This window comes from Muntiacus reevesi, chromosome 16 (genome assembly GCF_963930625.1).
Source record: "Muntiacus reevesi chromosome 16, mMunRee1.1, whole genome shotgun sequence".
NCBI classification, from domain to species: Eukaryota; Metazoa; Chordata; class Mammalia; order Artiodactyla; family Cervidae; genus Muntiacus; species Muntiacus reevesi.
Genome location: NC_089264.1, coordinates 38,504,043 through 38,529,341, shown reverse-complemented (window position 1 = coordinate 38,529,341; position 25,299 = coordinate 38,504,043). Strand labels below are relative to the sequence as shown.

General features: G+C 40.5%; 1 protein-coding gene across 1 annotated transcript in view; it reads left to right on the top strand.

Moving 5' to 3' along the window:
- The window catches only part of KCNIP4 (potassium voltage-gated channel interacting protein 4), a 535,080-nt gene that overhangs the window by 294,173 nt on the left and 215,608 nt on the right, over window positions 1-25,299 (top strand). The window lies entirely within an intron of this gene.

The following is a 25,299-nucleotide window of genomic DNA, read 5'->3' as shown; positions in this document are numbered from 1 at the left end:
TGTGCAGATGGTATCCCCTGCACCTGTCAAAATTGGGCATACACTGAATGGTCAGTCATACTTTTAGAATTGTTTGGACTGAATGGAAAAACATAACAATCATAGCTGAAAATCCTTTAAAGAATTATCTCTCTCCTTTCTCCCCTGCACCCCAGTCCTCTGTACATGTACACAAACCGACAAACACCCCTCCCCATATACACACGTATTTGCATACTTGCACTTTGACCAACCTCAAACCAATTTGTTCTATGATCACACCAGTCAATCCTAAAGGAAATCAACCCTGAATATTCATTGGAAGGACTGATGCTGAGGCTGAAGCTCCAATACTTTGGCCAACTGATGTGAAGAACTGACTCACTAGAAAAGATCCTGATGCTGGAAAAGATTGAGGGCAGGAGGAGAAGGAGGCAACAGAGTGTGAGATGGTTAGGTAGCACCACTGGTTCAGTTGACATTAATTTGAGCAAACTCCAGGAGATAGTGGAGGACAGAGGACACTTGTAATTAAGGACACAAAGTGAACAAGACACTTCTGTAATCATGGTGGATTACATGGCATGCTGGAGTCCATGGTATCACAAAGAGTTGGACACGACATCAGTTCAGTCAATCCAGTTCAGTCACTCAGTCATGTCTGACTGTTTGCAACCCCATGGACTGCAGCACACCAGGCCTCCCTGTCCATCACCAACCTCCGGAGTTTACTCAAACTCATGTCCACTGAGTCAGTAATGCCATCCAACCATCTCATCCTCTGTCATTCCCTTCACTCCCCTTCAACCTTTCCCAGTATCAGGGTCTCTTCAAATGAATCACTTCTTCACATCAGGTGACCAAAGTATTGGAGCTTCAGCTTCAGCATCAGTCCTTCCAATGAATATTCAGGACTGATTTCCTTTAGGATTGACTGATTTGATCTCCTTACTGTCCAAGGGACTCTTAAGAGGCTTCTCCAACACCACAGTTCAAAAGCATCAATTCTTCAGCACTCAGCTTTCTTTATAGTCCAATTCTCACATCCATACATGACTAATGGAAAAACCATAGCTTTGACTAGATGGACCTTTGTTGGCAAAATAATGTCTCTGCTTTTTAATATACTGTCTAGGTTGGTCATTCGGAGAAGGCAATGGCACCCTACTCCAGTACTCTTGCCCGGAAAATCCCATGGACGGAGGAGCCTGGTGGGCTGCAGTCCATGGGGTCACAAACAGTCGGACATGACTGAGCTACTTCACTTTCACTTTTCACTTTCATGCATTGGAGAAGGAAATGGCAACCCACTCCAGTGTTCTTGCCTGGAGAATCCCAGGGATGGCGGAGCCTGGTGGGCTGCCGTCTATGGAATCACACAGAGTCGGACACAACTGAAATGACTTAGCAGCAGTAACAGGTTGGTCATTACTTTTCCTCCAAGGAGCAAATGTCTTTTAACTTCATGGCTGCAGTCACCATCTGCAGTGAGTTAGCCCCCCAAAATAAAGTCTGTTACTGTTTCCATTGTTTCCCCATCTATTTGCCATGAAGTGATGGGACCAGATGCCATGATCTTAGTTCTTTGAATGTTGAGTATTAAACCAACTTCTTCACTTTCCTCTTTCAATTTCATCAAGAAGCTCTTTAGTTCTTCTTTGCTTTCTGCCATAAGCATGGTGTCATCTACATATCTGAGGTTATTGATATCTCTTCCTGCAATCTTGATTCCAGCTTGTGCTTCATCCAGTCCAGCATTTCTCATGATGTACTCTACATATAAGTTAAATAAGCAGGGTGACAGTATATAGCCTTGATGTACTCCTTTCCCGATTTGGAGCCAGTCTGTGTTTCCATGTCTGGTTCTAACTATTGCTTCTTGACCTGCATACATATTTCTCAGGAGGCAGGTCAGGTGGTCTGGTATTCCCACCTCTTTAAGAATTTTCCACAGTTTGTTGTGATCCACACTGTCAAAGGCTTTGACACGACTTAGCAATTTAACAAAACAGGACCACACTTTAACCTGGAGAATGGATGGGTTTCCATATTTAACACAGTGGTCAATTCTCTTCTTGGAAGTCTCTCATCTCCAGACTCTTATGAAAATATTACTTTCCAAAGTCTTCTTAGATTCCTCTCACTCTCACTAATTTTGTCTTGGCTGCTCTTTATTTACACTTGTCTGGTCTTTCTTATAAAATGTTGATTCTTTGCTCTTATCTCTCTATACATCCCTCTTCCTTGAATACCTTATTCACACTTGTCATATCAGCAATTACCTTTAATGAATGAATCCCAGATTTTAATCTCTAGCTCTATCCTCTCTCCCAAGATATACTTTCACATTTTAAGTGAGCAGCTCAAAGCTCTACTTGGATACCCTGCTCATTGCACAAACATAACTCTATTCAAACTTGAGTTGTCTTTATCTCCCTGCATGTTCTCATTTCCATTTTCACCCAGGGATGACTTGGTGTGGCTGACTGAACACTTAAGGGTTTCCTGTCTCCTAAAAACACCACCAACCAGGAGAGTGCTCTTCTGCCCTAGGTGATTTGCCTTCTGGCTATAACTGATTGATCCAGGGGTATTTTCCTGACCCAAGCAGGTCAAGAAGGATTTTCCTTTTTAAATATGAAACTTAGAGATGGATAAATACCATGCTCAAGAGTGCCTGGAAATGAGATTAGTTAAATGTAGCCTCCTCAAGTAGAGTCTAGTTACTGCTGCTGTGGGCCCACCTAAAGCTGCTGTCTTTCTGCCCCTTCCTAAGTTTTGGTTGTTTAGTTTTGACTTCAAGTTCTTGTGGCAGTCTTGCATCTTTTTAATACATTTTCACCACCTTTTCTTCCCCCTCACTAGTCGGTTCCAGTAAACAGTTAACAAATAAATCTCCGTGTTTTACAATCAGTTCACATCACCTCTGATGCCTCCTCTTCCCAGCACCTATTCCACTCTGTTCTTCCAGGTTAATCTCTGCATCTTTTCTGGTGCCTGTGCTCACCCTTGTCCCCTTTCCACCTACTGATGTGACCTCTGAATTAGACCCTTGCAGTAGTCTACTCAAGTGTCTTCCTCAGTTTCTTTTCTCTCACTGCTATGATTGTTTTTGTTTTAATTATTACCAGAAACAAACAGGACGTTTCTGTAATCATGCCACTCTACTGCTCAGAAACACTTATTAGAGCCTCTTAATTCAACTCTTACAGATGCTCATGACTCTTCATAGTTTGACCACACCCACATTTCCAATCTGATGAATTCTCTCTTGAACTCAATCTACTATAAAATGAAATTAGTTGCTAATCTCTGATTATGACTACTGCTGAGGCAATCCATGTGGTTTCAAATGCTTGCACAAGTAAAGAGCACTGTCTTATGCCACTCATTTATTCATGCAAAAAAAAATTTTTATGAAAAGCCTAGAGTCACCAAGCACTCTCCTAGGTCATACTGGAAGCAGTCTATACAGGTGCAAAGAGACAGGAAATGTAGGTGGGAACAAACATGTAAAAAAAAGAAAAAATAGTTCAGGGAAGGTGATGAGTGCTATGGAGAAAATAAAACAGCAGTTTACTAGAGTGATTGGCAGTAGTGACAGGAGACACAGCTTATCAATACTGAGAAGACAGCATTTGAGCTTAGAAATTAGGGATAAGAAAGAGCAAGAAATAAGGAGACAGCCTTGGAGGAGTGAGTACTCCACACAGAGGGTCCTGAAACACCAAAGCCTTAGCTGGGAATAATCTTAGTTTATTCAAAGGATTGAAAGACTATGTGAGAGGAGAATCATGGTCTAGCTCAGCTCAGTTCAGTCACTCTTTTGCGTCCGACTCTGCGACCCCATGGACTGCAGCACGCCAGGCTTCCCTGTCCATCACCAACTCCTGGAGCTTGCTCAAACTCATGTCCATTGAATCAGTGATGCCATTCAACCATCTCATCCTCTGTTATCCCTTCTCCTCCTACCTTTAATCTTTCCCAGCATCAGGGTCTCTTCTAATGAGTCAGCTCTTCCCATCAGGTGGCCAAACTATTAGAGCTTCAGCATCAGTCCTTCCAGTGAATATTCAGGACTGATTTCCTTTAGAATAGACTGGTTTGATCCCCTTGCTGTCCAAGGGAATCTCAAGAGACTTTTTTTGTGGTCCAACTCTCACATTCAGACACGACTACTGGAAAAACCATAGCTTTGGCTAGATGGACCTTTGTTGGCAAAATGATGTCTCTGCATTTTAATATGCTATCTAGGTTGGTCATACTATTTCTTCCAAGGAGCAAGCGTCTTTTAATTTCATGGCTGCCGTCACAATCTGCAGTGATTTTGGAGCCTAAGAAACGAAAGTCTGTCACTGTTTCCATTGTTTCCCCATCTATTTGCCATGAAGTGATGGGACCAGATGCCATGATCTTCTTTTTTTGAATGTTGAGTTTTAAGTCAGCTTTTTCAGTCTTCTCTTTCACTCTTATCAAGAGGCTCTTTAGTTCCTCTTAGTTTTCTGCCATAAGGGTGATTTCATCTCATGTCATATGCATCTGAGGTTTTTTATATTTCTCCCTGCAGTCTTGATTTCAGCTTTTGCTTCTTCCAGTCTGGCATTTCTCGTGATGTACTCTGCATATAAGTTAAGTAGGCAGGGTGAAAGTATACAGCCTTGATGTACTCCTTTCCCAATTTTGATCCAGTTCACTCTTCCATGTCTGGTTCTAACTGTTGCTTCTTGACCTGTATATAGATTTCTCTGGAGGCAGGTAAGGTGGTCTGGTATTCCCATCTGTTTGAGAATTTTCCACAGTTTGTTGTGATCCAGAGTCAAAGGCTTTAGCACAATCAATGAAGCAGAAGTAGACATTTTTCTGGAATGCTCTTGTCTTTTCTATGATCCAGCTGATGTTGGCAATTAGATCTCTGGTTCCTCTGCCTTTTTTAAATCCAGCTTGAACATCTGGAGGTTCAAGGACTGTTGAAGCCTAGCTTGGAGAATTTCGAGCATTACTTTGCTAGTATGTATCATCTAGGGTGAGGGGCAAGTGAGATTAGTCCGAAACAGGATCAAAGAGAGACCAAAACATGATGACTTTGAATGTTATCCCCAATGTAATGGACAACTATCCACTGGAAGATGATAAGCCAGAAAGTTACATGAAAATACACACTAATTTGGCTGCCGTATTAAAATAGATTATAGAGGTCTGAGAGTAAAAGCAGGAAAATCAGATAGGGATGTGTCACGTAAAGTGGCTTGAGTCTAGGGCTATGTTAGGAGAATTAGTGAGAATTAGAGAAAGGTTATAGTTTTTAAATGTTTTTTTTTATTAGCATATAGTTACTTTACAATGTTTTGTTCTGCTGTACAAGCTATATTTATACATATTTTTTATAGTGGAGACAACAAGGTTTGTTGACTGGATTAAATTGATGGGTTTTGTATATTTTAGCAAATAGTAGACAATGAATGCTGTTGACTGACTCATTCATTGAAAGAAACAATCAACCCTCAGACTCAGACTTTATGAAGCATTTTCTAATGGACCGCATCCTGCTACTTCCTTGTTCCTCTTCTTCCTCTAAACGCCCACTCCTCTTATGCACACTTTCTCATGAACATGAATATTCTTCCTTGGATTTAGTGACTTATGTGCATTTCTTATCTCCCCTCCTGGACTGTAAGTTTCTTAGTAATATTTGCCCCCTACAGTCCCTTTTTTATTTTTCATGGCACACAATCAGTGTCAGTTATTTTGAAGACTGCATGAAGAAAAACACATGAATGATATGAAATAGGAATAATGTGAAGGTCAAATTTCTCAAGTGCAGAAATTATCACCGAGCTATGGGCGTCTGAAATCTGAGGATCTTTCCAGATAGATTGAACAGTTGTGGAGCTTGGCTAGTTGAGGCTCTGCCTCACTTGGAACCCCAGGACTAGCTGAGTGATTGAGAGTGGCTGTTTCTGAAAACCAAGCCCAGAAAGTCAACATGAAGCTGGCTTGTGTGAGAGGAGTCTCAAGGCTCACTTGGTCACATAACAGAAAAAGTGATTAAGTGTCATAACCACTTTAAATTGCAGTTTCTCCATATACCTAATGCATATAATAATAGAAACAACCTCAGAGATGGCTTGTGAAAAATTACTAATAATTGCTCTTAAAAATAGAGCACCTGCTGTATTGTCTGCAATAGCCTGAATGCTTTAACTGTTCTGTGTGCTAACCCATTTATTGTTCCTGACAACACTGGGAGGTATACACTTTTATTCCAATTTTATAAATCACTAAAAAGTAAATATAAATCACTGAAAAGCCCTCACCACAATATCCAACACAGAGAAAACATTCTGTAAATACTAGAGAAAAAAAATATGGATATGGAGCCAAACACTAAGTTTTAAAACCCAGTTTTCCTGCTTGCTTTTGGCCTTGGATATGGCAAACCCTCATAACCTCGGTGCTCTCCTTTTTAAAGTGGACTGATAAAAAGCATAAATGAGACAAAGTCTGTGAAAGTCCACTTAAAATTATAATGAAGTTTCCTGGATAAGTGTAGATTTTTGGAAAAAGTTAGAGTTGATTTTTAGCCCAAGTGTGTAAGAACCAATCCTTGTAAATTCAGTGTCCTCAGGGGAGAGCATGAAATGGATCTTCAAAGAAGAAAGCCCCTCATTTACCACAGCTTTGTTATTACAGGGAAGAGTCTTTCCTAAAGCTTTGTGACTTGCTCATGTCCAGAGGACTGACAGCTTTAAGTAAAAATGAAAACTTCCATAGACGCAGATCTTGGCTCATTTCTAGCCGTATCCATCTTAGGGTGTCTGGACGAGTTAATTAGAGCGTTACATGTGAGTGCCTTTTCCCTTTTAAGAAATGCCCCTTCCTCTACTATCTTCTGTTATCCTCCTGGAAATTCTATAAAGGGGGAACATTATCCCAGTGCTGCTAGTCTGAGGATCTATCTCCTGTGCCTCCTAGGCTAACTCTGGGCCCACAGAAAACACCTGCTCTGCATCTAATTGCTTCTGACCACTAAAATGAGTGTAGAAAGTTCCTTGGTCTGAGTATTAGCTTAAATTTTCTAAATTGTTTGCTGTTCCTTGTTAATATTTTCAAATGTACTTTCTTCAGAGTCTTTTCTTGCTGAAAATTAGGAGTTCAAAGACAGAAATGCTAATTATAGCTTCCTTTTGCTTCTCAAAGACAAGGTTCTTTTTATGTATATTAAACAGACATGTGTGTGCACATGCACACACACATGCATACACATATCTCAGTTGGCTTGCTCCTGATTAAATGCAGTTTATTTTTGTGGATTTCAGTTTAGGATTAGCTTTTCCCTTGTTATTTAATGGGTGTTTTCTGTTCAAAGTAATTTGTATATTGTAACTATATGAGAGCCAGAGTAATACTCCCCCAAACATCCACATCCTAATCTCCATCATCCATGGATATGCTAGGTTGTTTGACAGGGTAATTAAAGGGTGGCAGGACAATGCTAATTAGTTCCCCTTAACAAAGAAGGATTATCCTTGTTATCCAGAGAGGCCTGATGGATTCACAAGCATAAATGAAAGAAAGAGGCAAAAGAGTCTGATTCAGAATGATGCTACTTGAAAAAGACTCAATTAAAAAAAAAAAGACTCAATTGTCCATTGCTGGCAATGAAGTTTGAGGTGGCCACTAGTGAGGAAATGTGTGCAGACTCTAGAACCTGAAAACACCAAGAGAACAAATTCTTACCTAGAGCCTTCTAAAGGAGCATAACCATGTTGACACCTGGATGCTAACCCAGTAAGACCCATTTCAGACTTCTGACCTCCAGTGTTGTGAGACAACAAATCTGTGCTGTTTCAAGCTGCCAATTTTCTGTTAATTTGTTACTGTAGTAAAAGGAAACTACTACAGATTGATTTTGGCATTAGAGCAACATGAGTACAATTATTAAAAAAAAAACAAACACACAAGCAATCTGCAACAGCAATAAGCTACCTCACTGATTGACTAGGAGTTCTGGGAAACATGTACTTCTCAGAAGAGAAATAATTCCCTTTCTAACTCTCCAGGCCTCTGTTTACGGAGCTGAGGTGTGCATGTTAGTCACTCAGCCATATTCGACTCTTTGCGAACCCACGGACTGTAGCCTGCCAGGCTTCTCTGCCCATGGGATTCTCCAGGCAAGAATACTAGAGTGGATTGCCATTCCCTTCTCCAGAGGATTTTCCCGACCCAGGGATCGAACCTTAGTCTCCTGCATTGCAGGCAGATTCGTTACCATTTAAACTACTGGGATATTTACTTGACCTCTTTTTTTTTTTTTTTTTAATCAGGCTTAGTCTTTTTGCTAAACAGATTTACTCAGACACCGCCCCCAGGATCACTTGCTGCTAGCTTGAAGCAGATCTTGGCAGCTAGTCAGCAGTTTGTCTGATTTGGGGTCCTAGCCACAGGTAGCACTCTTGAATGCTATTTGTGCCTGCCTGCATGCTAAGTCACTTCAATCAGGTCCAACTCTGTGCAACCCTGTAGGCTGCAGCTTGCCAGGCTCCTCTGTCCATGGGATTTTCCAAGTAAGAATACTGGAATGAGTTCCCATGTCCTCCTCCAGGAGATTTTCCTGACCCAGGGGTTGAACCCATATCTCTTAGGTCTTCTGAATTGTCAGACAAGTTCTTTACTACTAGTATCACCGGGAAAGTAATATCTGTATATATGTAATACTAGGCCTGACCTTCATGGCCAATTAAAATGACTTCTCTTTGTTGAGGATTTCTCTGATCTCACTGGGAGGAATCTCTTTCTTCTAAAGTGGCTTGTCCCTCCTTCCTTATATCTTACTGATTATGTAGACATCTCAGGTTCCCTGTTACAGTAGAAAGTACAGTGAATTGAGGGTCTAAAGACCCGGCTATAAATCCTGGCTGCTAGGCCCTGGCTAACTTTGTTTAGAGTTTGACTTAAGGAAGTTTGTCAAAGATATCAAAAGATTTTAAACATTCAGTGAAGTAGGACCATAAGTCACTGTGAAACACAACATAGTCACTTAACCAAAATGACGATAATATAGTCAAAGGCAAATACAGAAAGTTACAAGAGATTACTTAAGAGATTAAGACGCTTTACAATCAGTTGTCAAAAACAACAGATCAATATTTCAAGAAAACTGTCTTCTTGTGAAGTCGCTCAGTCATGTCCCCATGGACTGTATAGTCTGCCAGGCTCCTCCAGCCATGGGATTCTCCAGGCAAGAATACTGGAGTGGTATGCCATTGTCTTCTCCAGGGGACCTTCCTAACCCAGGGATCAAACCCTTGCCTCCCGCATTGCAGGCAGACTTTTTACCATCTGAGCCACTAGGAAATCCCTTTGACTTCTTAGCAAAGAGCAAATTCTAGTTTTCCACCATTTTACCTTTAATATTGTATTAAAATTCATTAACTCAAGTAAATTCAATTTCACATAAAACTCTGTTTTTTCAAGGTTCCTTTTTCACAAATTTTTATACTTTTATTAGCCTGTCCCTTCTTTTGTTTTCCATTTAGAAATAGCCAGTTTCAGGACAAAATCACTTTCTTTGTCCTTAAAAATAAACAAACAAAAAAAATCAATGTTTTAGAATTTCTCTTACCAACATCATGTATCTTCCTTTATTGATACAATCCTTTTTAAAAATTTGTTTTTAGAAAAATATTCCTCTTCATAGTATATTATTTCAGTCAAGCACAAAATGTATTTGCTAATTGTCTCAAATATATTTCACATTGCTGTAATAAGTGGTCGAAAGTAGGTAAACATAGACTTCCTTAAGCAATTAAAGTTTCAGTATGTTATCTTATTTAAAAATGAACTAGAATTCAATGAATTTCCATCATTTCAATTGGTTCAGTGAAACTTTAAAGTTTCAAGTTACCAAAAACTGGAAAATTATTTTTAGGTAGGTGTATCATAGTGTTAGTCGCTTAGTTTTATCCAACTCTTTGAGACCCTGTGGACTGTAGCCTGCTAGGCTTCTCTGTCCGTGGAATTCTCCAGGCAGGAATACTGGAGTGGGTAGCCATTTTCTTCTCCAGGGGATCTTCCTGACCCAGGGTTTGAACCTGGCTGTCCTGAATTACAGCTAGATTCTTTACCATCTGAGCTCCCAGGGAAGCCCTGGGTACAATAAAAGTATATTTAACATTGATGACTCTAAAGACATATCTGTTTAATAAATCAGCAACACAAACTGCTTTTTATTCATTAAAGATTAATCCTAGATCATGAGATCCTTTAAATTTGGGACCAATTTAAGTTATATTTAGAAATATTTGATTTGTAAGTGCTTACTTTTAAATCAGTTAAATAGAGCTCTTTTACAGAGTAATTTTGGTAATATATTCCAGAGATAGAGATATACCATATTTTTAATATACACACAGACATATATATGCATATATATATCTCCAGATAAATGCAGAGATCGCATGGTTTTCCTCCGTAAATTTAAAAAGGTCTCATCTCCTTTTTCTTCTCAGTTTTGGGTCTGACTAATTGAGCCAAGAATGTAGTCTCAAGTGATGTTGGCTATGTTCTCATTTCAAGGACATAGTAAGAGTTATAATTTCAAGTTTTCTCCTAGGAACAGTTTTTGTTCTCTTGGAGTCAGAATTGTGAAAAGATGTTTTATCAAGTTCGTTTCTCTGAGTATGTAAGAAAACAGTTTTGGAATGTCAAAGAGGCCCCTTCCTGGTGATTTGGGGGCAAGAAAAATACTTGCAAGTTTTGACTGTACCCATTGTACATGAAGCTATCTGGAGTTCCAACCTGTGGCTGTGCATCCAGGAGCTGGTAGGGTTTAGAAGCACAATCCCCTCCTCCTTTTTGTTTCATTTTACCATAAAGTACAAATCTTTCCAATTTAAAGCTACATTTAAAAAAAAAAATGTTGAGCCAACCCAGTTGATTCAAAAGTTCCTTCTGCTTTCTTTTTGTTTGTTTGTCTTGAACTTCTTATTTTGTATTGGGTTATAGCTGATTAACAGACAACGTTGTGATAGTTTCAGAGGAACAGCAAAGGGGCTCAGCCACACACATACACGTATCCATTCAGAAGTTCCTTCTGTTTTCTCTGTCTAGCAACTTCCCTATAGAATCCTTCCACCTAAGAAATATACTGGTACCCCCATAAGATCCCAAGTCTTAAAATTTTAACAGTTTAGGCAAAACTCAGAACTGTCACTTTTTTAAATCAATGAGGTCTGGATATCAGGAGAACTCACCAAAACACCAGAAGAATGATGGGAAGCCAGAGGGGCTCAAGGCGCCTGTGTTGGATATCAGTTCAAAGAAGACTTTGGGTGACCTCAGGTGGGTTTCTCTGATACCCTGTCAGCTCTGCCAAGCAGTGCAAGTGGAAAATCAGTAACCAGTCTATAACTCAGGTTAAGAAAGAGTTTTATTCAAGTCAAGCTGAAGGTATAGCCTAGGAGACCATCTCTCAGCTCTGAGAAATGTTCCACTGAAGCATGGCTTTAGCATAGTATTATACCTTACTAGAACATCAAACTTGGCAGGGGGTTATACTTTCAAAAGTTCAACAGAGAAGTACAGTTACAGATTAGCACTACACAGTGGGGTGGTATGAAGAAGGAAATGGCAACCCCACTCCAGTATTCTTGCCTAGAGAATCCCGAGGACAGAGGAGCCTGGTGGGCTGCTGTCCATGGGGTCACATAGAGTCGGACACGACTGATGCGACTTAGCATGAATGCATGCATTGGAGAAGGAAATGGCAACCCACTCCAGTGTTCTTGCCTGGAAAATCCCAGGGACCGGGGAGCCTGGTGGGCTGCCATCTATGGGGTCACACAGAGCTGAACACGACTGAAGCGACTTAGCAGCAGCAGCAGCAGAGGGTCAGTATGATCCCAGTGTCTGGCAAGGGGACAGAGAGTATTAGTATTGGCATCACAGGAAGAGAGGCAATGATCTGCATCTTCAAAGTGAGCATTCTTTACTTCTACTGCCAATTCATGGATTCAATGGGACACTCAAACCAGGAGACTGGTTATTTAATTGCTTAATGGACAGCTGCATATATATTTTAAAGAAATTCATTCTAGGTACATTTACTAACCTTTCAGAAGAAGCCCTGCAGCTAAATAAAATAGCTTGAGTTCTGTCATGTTTGAGTGGAAATTTGTCCAGGGAGAAGGAAATGGCAACCCACTCCAGTATTCTTGCCTGGAAAATCCCATGGACTGAGGATCCTGGTAGGCTACAGTCCATGGGGTCACAAAGAGTTGGACACAACTGAACGACTTCACTTCACTTCACTTTTGTCCAGGGAACATTTACAAATCTTTGCAAGTAATTGGGAAGCCTATAAATGAGGTATATAATATACTAAGGGTGTAAGTAAGGATTGAAATAGAATAGATGACATTAGAAGGTTAATAGCTTTCATCATTTTACAGAGAAAATCTTAAAATTAGAAAAGACTCTAAAGGTCATACAACAAACTCGTCTTCATTATTTGCCCTAAAAGAGCCCTTAAGTTAGGAGGTCTATTCAACAACTTCCCACGACCATTTTTCTCTTCTGCCTAGGAGGCCTCAGTCTAGCCACACCAGCATCATGAGTGTTGCCCTAGTGTGTGTCCATTTACATTCTGGGAAAGTCATTCTTCCTCTCCTCACTTATTTTTAGAGACCTAGATTAGTTTTTCTCTTCAATAGAACCTTCTCAGTGATGCCAGCCACACTGATGTCTTGCTTCTCTTAACTCCTATTGACTGAGAATAGAAAAATTTTCCAATAGAATTTAATTGCTTTTTAACTTCTCTTTTAAACTTCTCATTCTGATATTGCCTGTCATTAACAGTTCCAGAATCATGAAATATGGGGTGTTTTAAGCCAGTTTTGTCTACTTCCTAAATCCTTTGACCTTGAACAAGTTAATTCTGCTCTCTGCACCTCACTTTTAAACCTGTAAAAGATTGAAAGATTGGATTATTTGATATCTTAAGTGATCGCTAGATATTTCAGTTCAGTTCAGTTCAGTCTCTCAGTCCTGTCCAACTCTTTGTGACCTCATGAACTGCAACACACCAGGCTTCCCTGTCCATCACCAATGCCCAGAGCTTACTCAAACTCATGTTCATCAAGTTGTTGATGCCATCCAACCATCTTATCCTCTGTTGTCCCCTTCTCCTCCTGCCTTCAATCTTTCCCAGCATCAGGGTCTTTTCAAATGAGTCACTTCTTCACATCAGGTGGCCAAAGTGTTGGAGTTTCAGCTTCAGCATCAGTCCTTCTAACAAATATTTAGGACTGATTTCCTTTAGGATTGACTGGTTGGACCTCCTTGCAGTCCAAGGGATTCTCAAGATTCTTCTCCAACACCACAGTTCAAAAGCATCAATTCTTCAGCATCAAGTTTTCTTTATAGTCCAACTCTCACATTCATACATGACTATGGAAAAGCCAGAGCTTTGACCAGGTGGAACTTTGTAGGAAAAGTAATGTCTTTGCTTTTTCATATGCTGTCTAGGTTGTCTAGGCTGTCTAGGTTGTTTAATATGCTGTCTAGATATTTATACAAATATAAATCAATATTTTTAAATTTAAATTTGACTTCATTAGTTCCTATGTGCCTTGTCATTCTACCTGTATTTTTGGAGATAAAATAGGTAGGTAAGTAAACCTATCCAACAAGTTTCCCTGATGGTTCAGATGGTAAAGAATCTAGCTGAAGTGCAGGAGACCCATATTGGACCCCTGGGTAAGGAAGATCCCCTGGAGAAGGAAATGGCTACCCACTCCAGAATTCTTGCTTGGAGAATTCCATGGACGGAGGAGCCTATCGGGCTACAGTTCATGGGTTTACAAAGAGTAGGACACGAATCAGTGACTAACACTTTCACGTTAACATTTTTCTCAACTTTGCTATATTTATTTTTATATTTGCATGTCAATACTACAAGGATCATTTCTTACCTAAGGAATATCACTTGATGAAACTTCAAACTGAAGCTACAAAAAAGAAAAGGAAATGATCAATTTCAAGTTTCAGGGAACTTAGCTCAATCGAGATTACTGAAAGGATCACGATGTATTGACGCAAGGAAATTAAGTCTACTCCCTGATCCTCTCTCTTCTTCAGACTAGTTAATTGGTTTGGTCATGCCTCCTTGAGTACATTTTAATTTTCCTCAAAGTTTCTGGCAATTGTTCAGAATCCTTTACCAGAGCCCCAGTGGAAAAACTCTTCAACATGGTGCAACAAGGACTGAGACTGAAGCAGTGATGAATGGTGAGGAGCATAGAATCTGGAACCCAGGATGCCTAAATTCAAATCTCAACTCTTCTGTCTCCTTAAAACCAAGTAATAATATTAATCTCAGGGAATTATGAAAGAATTATATTAGTTAATATGTGTAAAACTTTTAGAATAGTGTTTAACATTTACAAGTTCTCCATAAATGCTAGTGACTATTCGTTTTTGGAGTATATCAAACATAAATCCTCAATATCCCCCTTATTAAATGTGACTTTGTGGAGATAACATAATCTCAACAAGCCTTGGTTTTTATTTTTCTTTGAGATAGGGATACAATATCTAACTCTGGTTTGTGGTAAGAATAAATTAATTTATACATGTAAAGTACATAGGATGGTGCCTGACTTAGGGTAACTGGGTGTGAAATGTTAGTTTAATCCTTTGGTATTCTTTTCCTATTCTGGATGTGGTGGTGGTGGTTTAGTTGCTAATGTCCAACTCTTGTGACCCCATGGACTATAGCCTGCCAGGTGCCTGGAATTTTCCAGGCAAGAATACTTGAGTGGGAAGCTGTTTCATTCTCCAGGAGATCTTTCCAAACCCAGGGATCAAATCTACGTTTCCTGCATTGGCAGGCGGATTCTTTATGATTGAGCCACCAGAGATGCCCATGCTAGATCCTCCTTAAAATGTAAAGAAAGGAGTGAGCCTGGGAGTGGAGGGGAGTAGTCAGAGAGTATTTTAGTATAATAACATGGGTTGGGGCTGAAAAATTACTGCAACAAAATGATAGACCCTAATCTGGAGTTGTTGTTGTTTTTTTTTTAATAATATGCAACCAACTATTCTTTTCCAAAATGCCCCTAGAGGAACACTCTTCTCCAAATGTTCGCCATTTCCCCGAGATTTCTCAGATGAAGAATGAAACTCTTCAATGGTGGTGTTATCTTACAAATCCTGCACTGGGCGCTGCATGTGAAAGAACCATTGTGTTCTTTGACAGCTGCAGGGTCCTATGGCTGGGACCAACAAAAAAAAGTTCAGAAAACCAAGTGACAAATGAAACCAATGTAGAGAGGAAAGGGATGGGCCTCCTAGACTCTCAGCTGGTGCATCCTACACTAGGAATGTCATTGTCCTAAAGGGAAATACTGCCTGAAATTAACAAAATCAAACCCGTGGTGCTTTATCTGAATTTCAAGCAAGGTTGGGATTTCTTTCCTAGAAAATGAGATACGGCAATTTTAAAATACTTTGCCTAACTCTATAAATCAAAAGGTCAATTGACAAATACTTGTTGAAATCTACTGAAGCACGTAAAAGGAGAATAATAAATTTGGGTGTCAGACTAAGGGATTCCCAAGTGGCTCAGTGATAAAGAATCCAGCTGCCAAAGCAGGAGATGCAAGAGACTCGAGTTTAATCCCTGGGTTGGGAAGATCCCCTGGGAGAAGAAATGGCAACCCACTCCAGTATTCTTGTCTTGGAAATTCCATTGGCAGAGGAAGTTGGTGGGCTACAATCCGTGGGGTCACAAAGAGTCAGACACGACTGAGTGACAGAGCATGCATGCAGGTCAGACAAAACGATATTCAAACTCTGGATCAATTACTGTCTAGCTGTGTGGTCTTGACTAAATCGTTTAATCTCTCTGTACCTCAGTTTTTTCCAACTGTAATGTGGTATTGTGTAGGATTAAGACTTACAGTTATAGTTTGACTGACCTAATTAATTTTTGCAGCTTTTTTTAACTTTTGACTTCCCATAGCTAGCTATATGTTGGCAGGAATTTCAGAGAATGGTAACTTAAAACATTTATTTTCTCATCAACTTCTGAGAACTGCTTCTCCTTAACTGGCATGGTGATAAAACTGTAAATAACCTGTTTAGATGGGTAATTGGTTGGACAGATTGATAGAAAGAATATCTCCCATAAGCATATTATGCATAACAAAAAGCACTGTTTTCAGAGCCAATTTTAATGACCTAAAGTTGTGTGTACCACTTATATTCTTGGAATCCAGAGGAGAAAAATAGCCCTGTGGGCTTGGATGTTCAAAAGTCTTTATAGGAAAAAGACTGGATCTAGACTTAGGAGCAGCAGGACCAGAGAAGAGCAAAGTCATCTCACCCATCTAGCCCCAGCAGAGATGGCACATCTGTCATAATCCCACAACTACCCTGTGCTGAGCAGGGGAGTACCAGTAGCTGGCCTCAGCTCTCCATGTTCTGTTAACTCTCACGTCAACCATGACAAGGAGGCAGCTGCATCCCCATCTTGGATTTAGAAAACTGAGACTCAGAGATGGAGCAGTTTCCCCCAACTCACAGAGCAAGCAAGTGACAGAATCAGGATTTAACCCCAGCCTACTTATCCTGAAGCTTGTATATGATCTATTATTTCCAATAATGATGAAAGCTACCATCATTGATCCTTTCCTCCTCCATAAAGTCTTTGTCCTGTTACTACCGGCCACCTTTCCCCAGATGGAGCTGACTTTCCCTTCTCGTGCTCCCACTGTATCTTCAAAGATATCTTCTACTCAATGGAGAGAACATTTATGGGTCACATTCCATTCCATGCCTGACTCCTCTGTTAACCTGTAAGTCCCCAAAGGATAGGACTGGACCTTATTTCCCATTTTATCATTCACATTTCGTCTATAGCTCAGTGTTGTGCTTAGTCGCTCAGTTGTGTCCGATTTTTGCAACCCCATGGACTGCAGCCCACCAGGCTCCTCTGTCCATGGGAGTTCTCCAGGCCAAAATACTGGAGTAGGTTGCCATGACCTCTTCATAGCTCAGAGTAGCAGCTTAATAAATATTAAAGACTAACTGAATGAAAAGAATGAATGCTCATTGCCTACCAAGCAATACACCCCCAGGTTTGGCAAGTTGACATCTTTATGCTTCCAGTTCCTCACCTGTAAAATGAAGATGACCATAATATCTACCACACAGAGCTGTGCATGTGTGCATGAAGTCACTTCAGTCATGTCTGACTCTGCAACCCTATGGACCGTAGCCGGCCAGGCTCCTCCATCCATGGGATTCTCCAGGCAAGAATACTAGAGTGAGTTGACATGCCCTCTTCCAGGGAATCTTCCCCACCCAGGGATCATACCCAGGTCTCCTACAACTACCTGCACTGGCAGGTGGGTTATTTACCACTAATACCACTTGAAAAGCCCACGTAGAGATGTAGGGATGAGTTAATGAACTAATATGGATTGGGGTTTTCCTGGTGGTCCAGTGGTTACAATTCTGAGCTTCCTCTGCAGAGGGCATGGGTTCAATCCCTGGTTGGTGAACTAAGATCCTCCAGGCTGCAATATGGATGAACACATAATAAATACTCAGTAAGTATTATTATTTTTATTATTATTATGACCACTCTAAGTTCCTAGAAGTGAAGTGAAGTGAAGTCGCTCAGTCGTGTCCGACTCTTTCTGACCCCATGAACTGTATGTAGTCCACCAGGCTCTCTGTCCATGGGATTTTCCAGGCAAGAGTACTGGAGTGGGTTGCCATTTCCTTCTCCAGGGCATCTTTCTGACCCAGGGATCGAACCTGAGTCTCCCGCATTGTAGACAGACGCTTTTACCGTCTGATCCACCAGGGAAGCCCCTAAGTTCCTAGTGTTCCCTTTAAATAGAAAACTTTAAATAATGCACTGAAGTATCATAAGCACAACTTCACGGAACAAGAGCTGTTTTCAGAGTGGTTAAGTGTCTTGCAAAATATCGCACAGCAAGAAGCGGCCAAACCAGGAAATGTTCCCTGGGGCCTCAGACATTCCTCATAAGCCCCTTATGTCTCCTAGTGAGTTTCAGGGGCTAAAAACCCTTTCACGTACAGAGTCCCAGTTGATTCTTCCCACCACCACTCTGGGGCTGGGTTTCAGCACAGAGTAGATAACCCGCAGAGTGACTAAGCCGGTGTGGTTCCGACATGGCCCAGAATCCGTGCCCCCAAAGCTCCCTAGGCTGCTAGTGTGTGGTTCGGAATAGAACGCCCCGTGGGATCTTTCAGGACTAGCGCGACCCACGCTTACCTGATGATAAGAATCACCTAGCTTCTAGTTTAAGAACACAAGCTCCAGAATCTTCGGAATCAGAGTCTCCACAAAAGATTCTTTTAACAAACACCCGAGTAACGTTTATCACCAGGGAAGTTTGTGAAACTTTGCTTTGAGACAGGCTAAAGCAAAAATTGAAGGATGATAGTAGCGCTCACCCTCCAGGGGGCAGTTACTAAACGGCCGTTTTCTTACCAGGTACTGCTCTGCCGCACCCCACCACCCCCATCCACTTTTGTAAATATGAGGACTAAATCAATCTCCTTAATAATGCTCTCAGTCATGTGTCAGCAGGGACCAGAACAGCCCCAGTGGAGTGGCAGGTGGGCGGCGGCTTGGATGCTCCAGCTTGAAAAAAGCCACTGAATTATGAATATTTTTGCCTCTGCACTTTTCTCTCTAGAAAAGCTGCCCCTGGGCTTCCGCAGGGGCTTTTTAAAGAGGCTATAGACACCAACCACCAAAACTGAATTTTTCCTAACATCCCTAGAGTGAGCGGGTCGAGCTGCCTCGCGGAGCAAGCTCAGGAAAGAGAGAGCCGCTGCTCTGGGGAAAGGGGGACATTCGCAAGCTTCCCAGGCAGCAAACTAGCGCGCAGACAGCTCTACCCACCCAGCCCCGGGTTGCGGCATCAGCGCACCGAGCGCCGCTGTGCTCTCCCGGGCAAGTTTCCTAGGAGTGTCCCTTCTCTCCACGGACACTGCAAAGTCTCCAGTTCTCCAATAGATCTTTCCCTCGCAGCTCTGAAGTCCAAGTACGCGCTGGCAGCAGCGCAGAGTCCCGGGCCGGCGCGCAGTGGTGGAGGGACCCCATCAGGCAAATGCCAGCATCAGTATGAGAGCCTGGACTTCAGCCCAGGTCGGTCCTCACCCCGGGGGGCCGCTGCTTTGCCCGGTGCATCTTTGAGGAGCTGCTCACTTTTCCCCCTTGCGAGTCTTTGTTCCCAGCGAGATATTACTCGGATTCTCTAATTAACTCCCTCCATTCCGAAGGAGTTCGGAGGCTGGGATGCCTCTACCTGCTTGAAGGATGTTGACTCTTGAGTGGGAGTCGGAAGGACTGCAAACAGTGGGTATTGTTGTGATTATATGTGCATCTCTGAAGCTGCTTCATTTGCTGGGACTGATTGATTTTTCAGAAGGTAAAGTGGTCGCTCCCATCTGTGCCTTTGGTCAGGTCTGGTTCAGAACTGGATACAGACGCTGTAGAGTTGAGGAGGCTTAAAATACGCAAAAAGTTTTAAAATATGCATGCTTGACATGGAGCAACCTAGACAATTCATTTCTGTTTACCCAGATATTTGACATTGGAAAGGAAGGAATATTTACCATTATCTTTCTATCTGAAATTTATTTGAGTTTAGGGTGCTGTTATGGGTTAAATGTACCTCTAAAGTGGGAAATTAGGGCTCTCTCTACTCCAGGGTGATAATACAGGTTGCCATTCTGGTTGTCGAGTTTCATGTTGGCTACCACGCCTTAATGTCATTAGTAATTCCATCCTCTGGAGGAGTATCCTGATTTGTGAGAGAAATATGTACGTTCGTGCCTCATTAGTTAGGAGATGTGCATGTGGAGCTGAGTTATTGATTATGATAAAAAATGGGTAAGCTTTTGATTTAAAACTGAGTTAATGAATGCTTAGCAAAAATTTGCTTTGAACACTTAATTTGCAAAAGTGTTTCATTTACATTTCCCAGTGAGTCACTTTGCTCATTTGTCTCTTGAGTGAAAACCCATATAAGCCCAGGACAGCATTGCTGCTATCAATAAATATTTTATCCTCCTAATATGAATTTTACTACCAAAATCAATTCTACTATTCAAAGATTGGCAAGTTAAAAAAAGTTGTAACTTCTTTTTAATAGTGATATATATGTATTTACATATGTATGTATCATTTTTCATTGAAATAACATGCTTTGAATTACTTAAACCTTAATTATTTATGTCAGTTCTACATCCAAGCTATTCTTTATTCTCAAGTGAAAGAATGGAGTTCCTGAGACATTTGGTAATACCTTCCAGATAAGGATAAGATCTTTTACTGCCGAGTTATTTATGCATATTCACTTCTCACGTTGTGTGTAATGTGGGAAGATGATGAAAATATTTAAGCCTGCCTGTGTTTCTAATCTTTCTGACAGAGTTCAGGAGCTTAGCTAAGATGACAGCATCCCAAACTACATCTGGTATACAGGTTGTTGCTGTTAATATGTTAATAATGGTCAGTGTATCTTATCTTCAGAAAGTCTTTCCTTCTACAAGTGGGTCCATTAGATTCTACTGTTTAGACCAGTGTAAGAACATCAGAAGTTCTCGTGCAATTTTCATATCTTTTTTTTTAAGTCTTCTCAATCTGTAACAAGTTCTGCTCAGGCACACATAAGAATAATATTGTAATAGGATTAAATGAACACTCAGAAAATAGAATTTCTGTATTTTTTTCTCATATTACACAGTAATTTTATTTAACTGTGGGAATAATTTTATTTAACCTCACATTTTTCCTGAGAGGAAAGCAATACAGAAACAAACTTTTTTCCAAGTGCTGCACAATGATCTTGCATTATTTTGAGATGTCTGCCTCAACACTTTCTAGTGGTATCGTAACAAAATACAGATAAGATCATTTTAGCTTATGTGATTGGAATACTTTGCTTCTGTTTCATTTCTTTACCATATTAGTTTTTGTTTTCTGGAATCCATTGAGCCATAGGCCCCAGTTTTAGTGCGCTATACTCAAGATGGTTTTGTTTTAGATCTAGATGAAGCATAAAGGAAAAACACCACAGAAATATTTGAGAAAGTCAACTCTCATAGCCCTATAGTGGTTATAGGATAGCATACAATTCTTTTATTGCCAGTGTTGGTAATATAGACTTTTAAAGTCAAAAGTCGCAAGTTTGCAAAAGCCCCTTGAAAATGACTCGGCTTTTATTCTTTCAGTTCTTTCTTATGTCACATACAGATTTTCAGACAAAATCTTCAAATGTGAGTTCCAACAATACAAAAAGTAAAATTGTAAACTTAACTCTTCCAACCAGAATCAGAGAATTTTGAGGAAGTCTGAAACATCTTTCTTGGGGTAGGTATCCATATCCATACCCAAATAATAATACCATGTCCATATATGAATCTTTATTTCTAATTTTGTTGTTATTCAGTCCCTTAGTTGCGACCCCATGGACTGCAGCACATCAGACTTCCCTGTCCTTTGTCATCTCCCAGAGTTTGCTCAAACTTATGTCCATAGAGTCGGTGATGCCATCCAACCATCTCATCCTCTGTTGTCCCCTTCTCCTCCTGACTTCAATCTTTCCCAGCATCAGGGTCTTTTCTAATGAGTCGGCTCTTTGCATCAGGTGGCCAAAGTAATGGAGCTTCGGCCTCAACAGCAGTCCTTCCAATGAATATTCAGGATTAATTTCCTTTAGGATTGACTGGTTTGATCTCCTTGCTATCCAAGGGACTGTCAAGAGTCTTCTCCAGCTCCCCAGTTCAATACACCCTGTGTTTCTATACACACACATATATGGATGATGTGCCTACACATTTAAAATATTGTGTAAAACCTCCAATGTGCTGCGCTTCGTTTCTGTCATGTCCAACTCTTTGTATTCCATGGACTGTAGCCCACTAGGCTCCTCTGTCCATGGAATTTTCCCATGAAGAATACTGGAGTGGTTGCCATTTCCTACTCCAAGGGATATTCCCAACCCAGGAATTGAATGAACTTCTCCTGCATCTCCTGCACTGGCAGGCAAATTCTTTACCACTAGCACCACCTGGGAAGCCCAAAATGTCCAATAAACTGGTCAAACTTTGGATTCAATATGTATGTCTTGGTTGTGCTAAAATAACAAAGATGCAGGTTACCACCATATAGGTGGTATATATTTCCTTGCTAAGCGGAAAAAGATGGGGGGAAAATTCCTTTTTTGTTCCAAAGTATATTTGAAAAAATACTGACCTAGTCCAACTGACTCAGTTTACATAGGAGAGAACTGCAATGCAGAGAGGGTAACTGATTTATTAGAAGACAACACTAATTAGAAATGGAGACAGAACCAAATCCAAAGAGCGCTGAATCCTGTATGGTGCTTTTTCCTATTACAACACATTTTTCTCTTTTTATTTCTATTTTTTAATATTGGGAAGAGAATGAACAAAAACATAGGTGGGAAATTTCCTGAATACCTTAATCTTGTCCTGGACTGTCCACTCAGTTCAGTCATTCAGGTCCGACTCTTTGTGACCCCATGGACTGCAGCATGCCAGGCTTCCCTGTTCATCACCAACTCCTGGAGCTTACTCAGACTCATATCCATTGAGTCAGTGATGCCATCCAACCATCTCATCCTCTGTTGTCCCCTTTTCCTCCTGCCTTCAATCTTTCCCAGCGTCAGGGTCTTTTCAAAAGAGCCAGTTCTTTGCATCAGGTGGCCAAAGTATTGGAGTTTCAGCTTCAGCATCAGTCCTTCCAATGAATATTCAGGACTTATTTCCTTTTGGATGGACTAGTTAGAGGAACTGTCTACTAACATCCTATGAGATATCTGAGGGAAATGCAATCATAGGAAATAAGATTACAAAATATATACACATTTTTTCAACCCAAGGCTAGGACCCAATTATGGTTTATAAGCAAGCTAATCCAAACTGCATACTCTATCATACCTTAGAGGCAGGATTTGAACAAAAGGAAGCCAGATGGTCTCCTGAGTCCCTTCACTCTAAGATCCTCACTGAATTTTGAATGTATCTGTGACATATTCAGTGTCCATGAATGGCTAGTCCAAGTACAATCAAACAGTGAGACCCAATGAAGTCATAAGAAATCTAGCCTAGGCCTCCTATCTGTGTTTTTTCAGATTCAGTGTCCAAGAAGAAACAGAACTTAGGCTTTGTGATCACCAATCAAATGGAGGTATAAGAAAAAAAGCATTTACAGAGCAAGTCACAAAATATTAGATTATCAAGTCCTTCATCCTTTCTACCAGCAAATGATAAAAAGACCAAAAAGGGCTTTCTCGATATAAATTGCTAAACATTTCCCTGAGATTGACCACTTAGAAAATATAGCTCAGAAAAAAAGTCATAGAGTTAGCCATTCATTTTGGTTGAGAAGTAAAGCTGAGGCCCAGAGCAGAACCATGAGCTTCTTGTAGGTAACATGAAGCTTTTATACTGTCCTCATGGAGCAATGATTCTTCACTGGTACCATTGTAGAGTATTTTCTCTAGTGTGACTCTGCATTGATTAACTTAGAAAGTAGTTTTGACTCTATGTGGATGAAACCTTCTGTATTAGTTTCAAGATAAAGCAGTGTTGCCTTACGATTATCATCTACAATGGCTAGTGAGAATTTGCCAAGAATAGGAAAAGGTAAGGGGAAACATTTCTGCTCCCACATAAATTAGATTCTTATTTCAGTAAAGCCCTATGTTAAAAAATAATTATCTTTCAGTTGAAATTTAAGGTTTAGGGAGCAAAAGCAATTTGTAAGGAGGATTAAAATGACTAATGGGATTTTAATATAATGATTTGAGGTTTCACATATCCCCTTCATTAATAAAGGGAACAAGGAAGAACACTTACAAGAATAATCTCATTTCACAGTGTTGCAGGTAATACTTGATATTGGATTCTAAGTGTAGGCAGAATCCTTTGTTAGGCATTGATTGAGATGGTGGAAAGAGCCAAGATAAACATTGAAGGAATGAACCTTCAGTAAGCTTACATTCCAAAAAGGGAAACTAATCACTCAACAAGACAGAAGAAAATAAGTGCCCCCAAGAAATGGGCAGGAGAAGCACGAATGGAGTGGAACATTCTGGAGAGGGCTGAAGGGAAGGTTTCATGGGGGGAAAAAAAACAGTTATACAGGACTTAGCAATGTAAGAAGAGGTTCCCAGATGGAAGAATGGGGAAATAACACTCCAGGCTGAGCAAAGAGTTTGAATTGTAACCCTGAGCACTGGCAGAAAGTGGCTTTCATGGCCAAGAGCTGTGGCTTATAGAAAGTGGGCATCAGAATGTCGAAATGAGATGTGTCTGAAGGAGTCCATTGGGGTGAGTGCCGAGAGGGCACATGTGCTTTCTCAACAGTAAAGAGCCATTGACCCAAAGTCTTCAGCTTTGGGGAAGCAGTGAGCAGTATGGCAGGTTCATGTTTCAGATAGGGCAGTTTGGAAGTAGGTGAAGTTGAGTTCAGAGGTAAGAGAGTGGAAGTAGAGATCCCAGGGACAGTTCAGGTGGGAGACAACAAAAGCAGGAATCCTTCAACTGCCATCATCAGTGAAATATTTAAGGTGAACTATCAATTTCCAGATTTTCTAGAAACTTCGTTTAATATAATATCCGTGACCTGCACCTATTCTGCAATAGCATAATTGTTTCCTTATTTCAGGACAACGTTGTTTGGCTTCAGATGTTTTTCTGATGATATAAGAGAGAAATCTAGGGCACACAGAGGTTGTACCTGAGAATTCCTGAAGATACTGATTATAGTATTTTCATTTATGGTGGGAATTTTAAAGTTCCAAAAGATGTACCTGACATCTTACAAGGTCTTCAAAATTATATTGAACATTTTATTTTGGAAAACTTTACACACAAAAATGCAGAGAAAAGTATTAAACTTTGATGTACCGTCATCCTCCTCCAATAATTACCAACATTGTTATTTGTATTTCAGCAATGGCTTTCATTTACAGATGTTTCTCATTTGTCTTTAACATGCCAGGTACTCTGGTAGGGCCAAGATGCAATGATAAATTAGATTCAGTTGCTACCCTCAAGGAATTCTCAAGTTGCATAAAGGGATGGCGAATATAATCAAGGAAAATGCAATATATTATGGTAGATAAATCAGTGCAAGTGAGTCCAGGATACAGAAGAAGAATGGAAAGTAATTAAGCCCAAGTGAAAGAGATAGAAATGATCAGAGATGACTCCCCAGAGAAGGTGAAACCTGGGATTTTATGG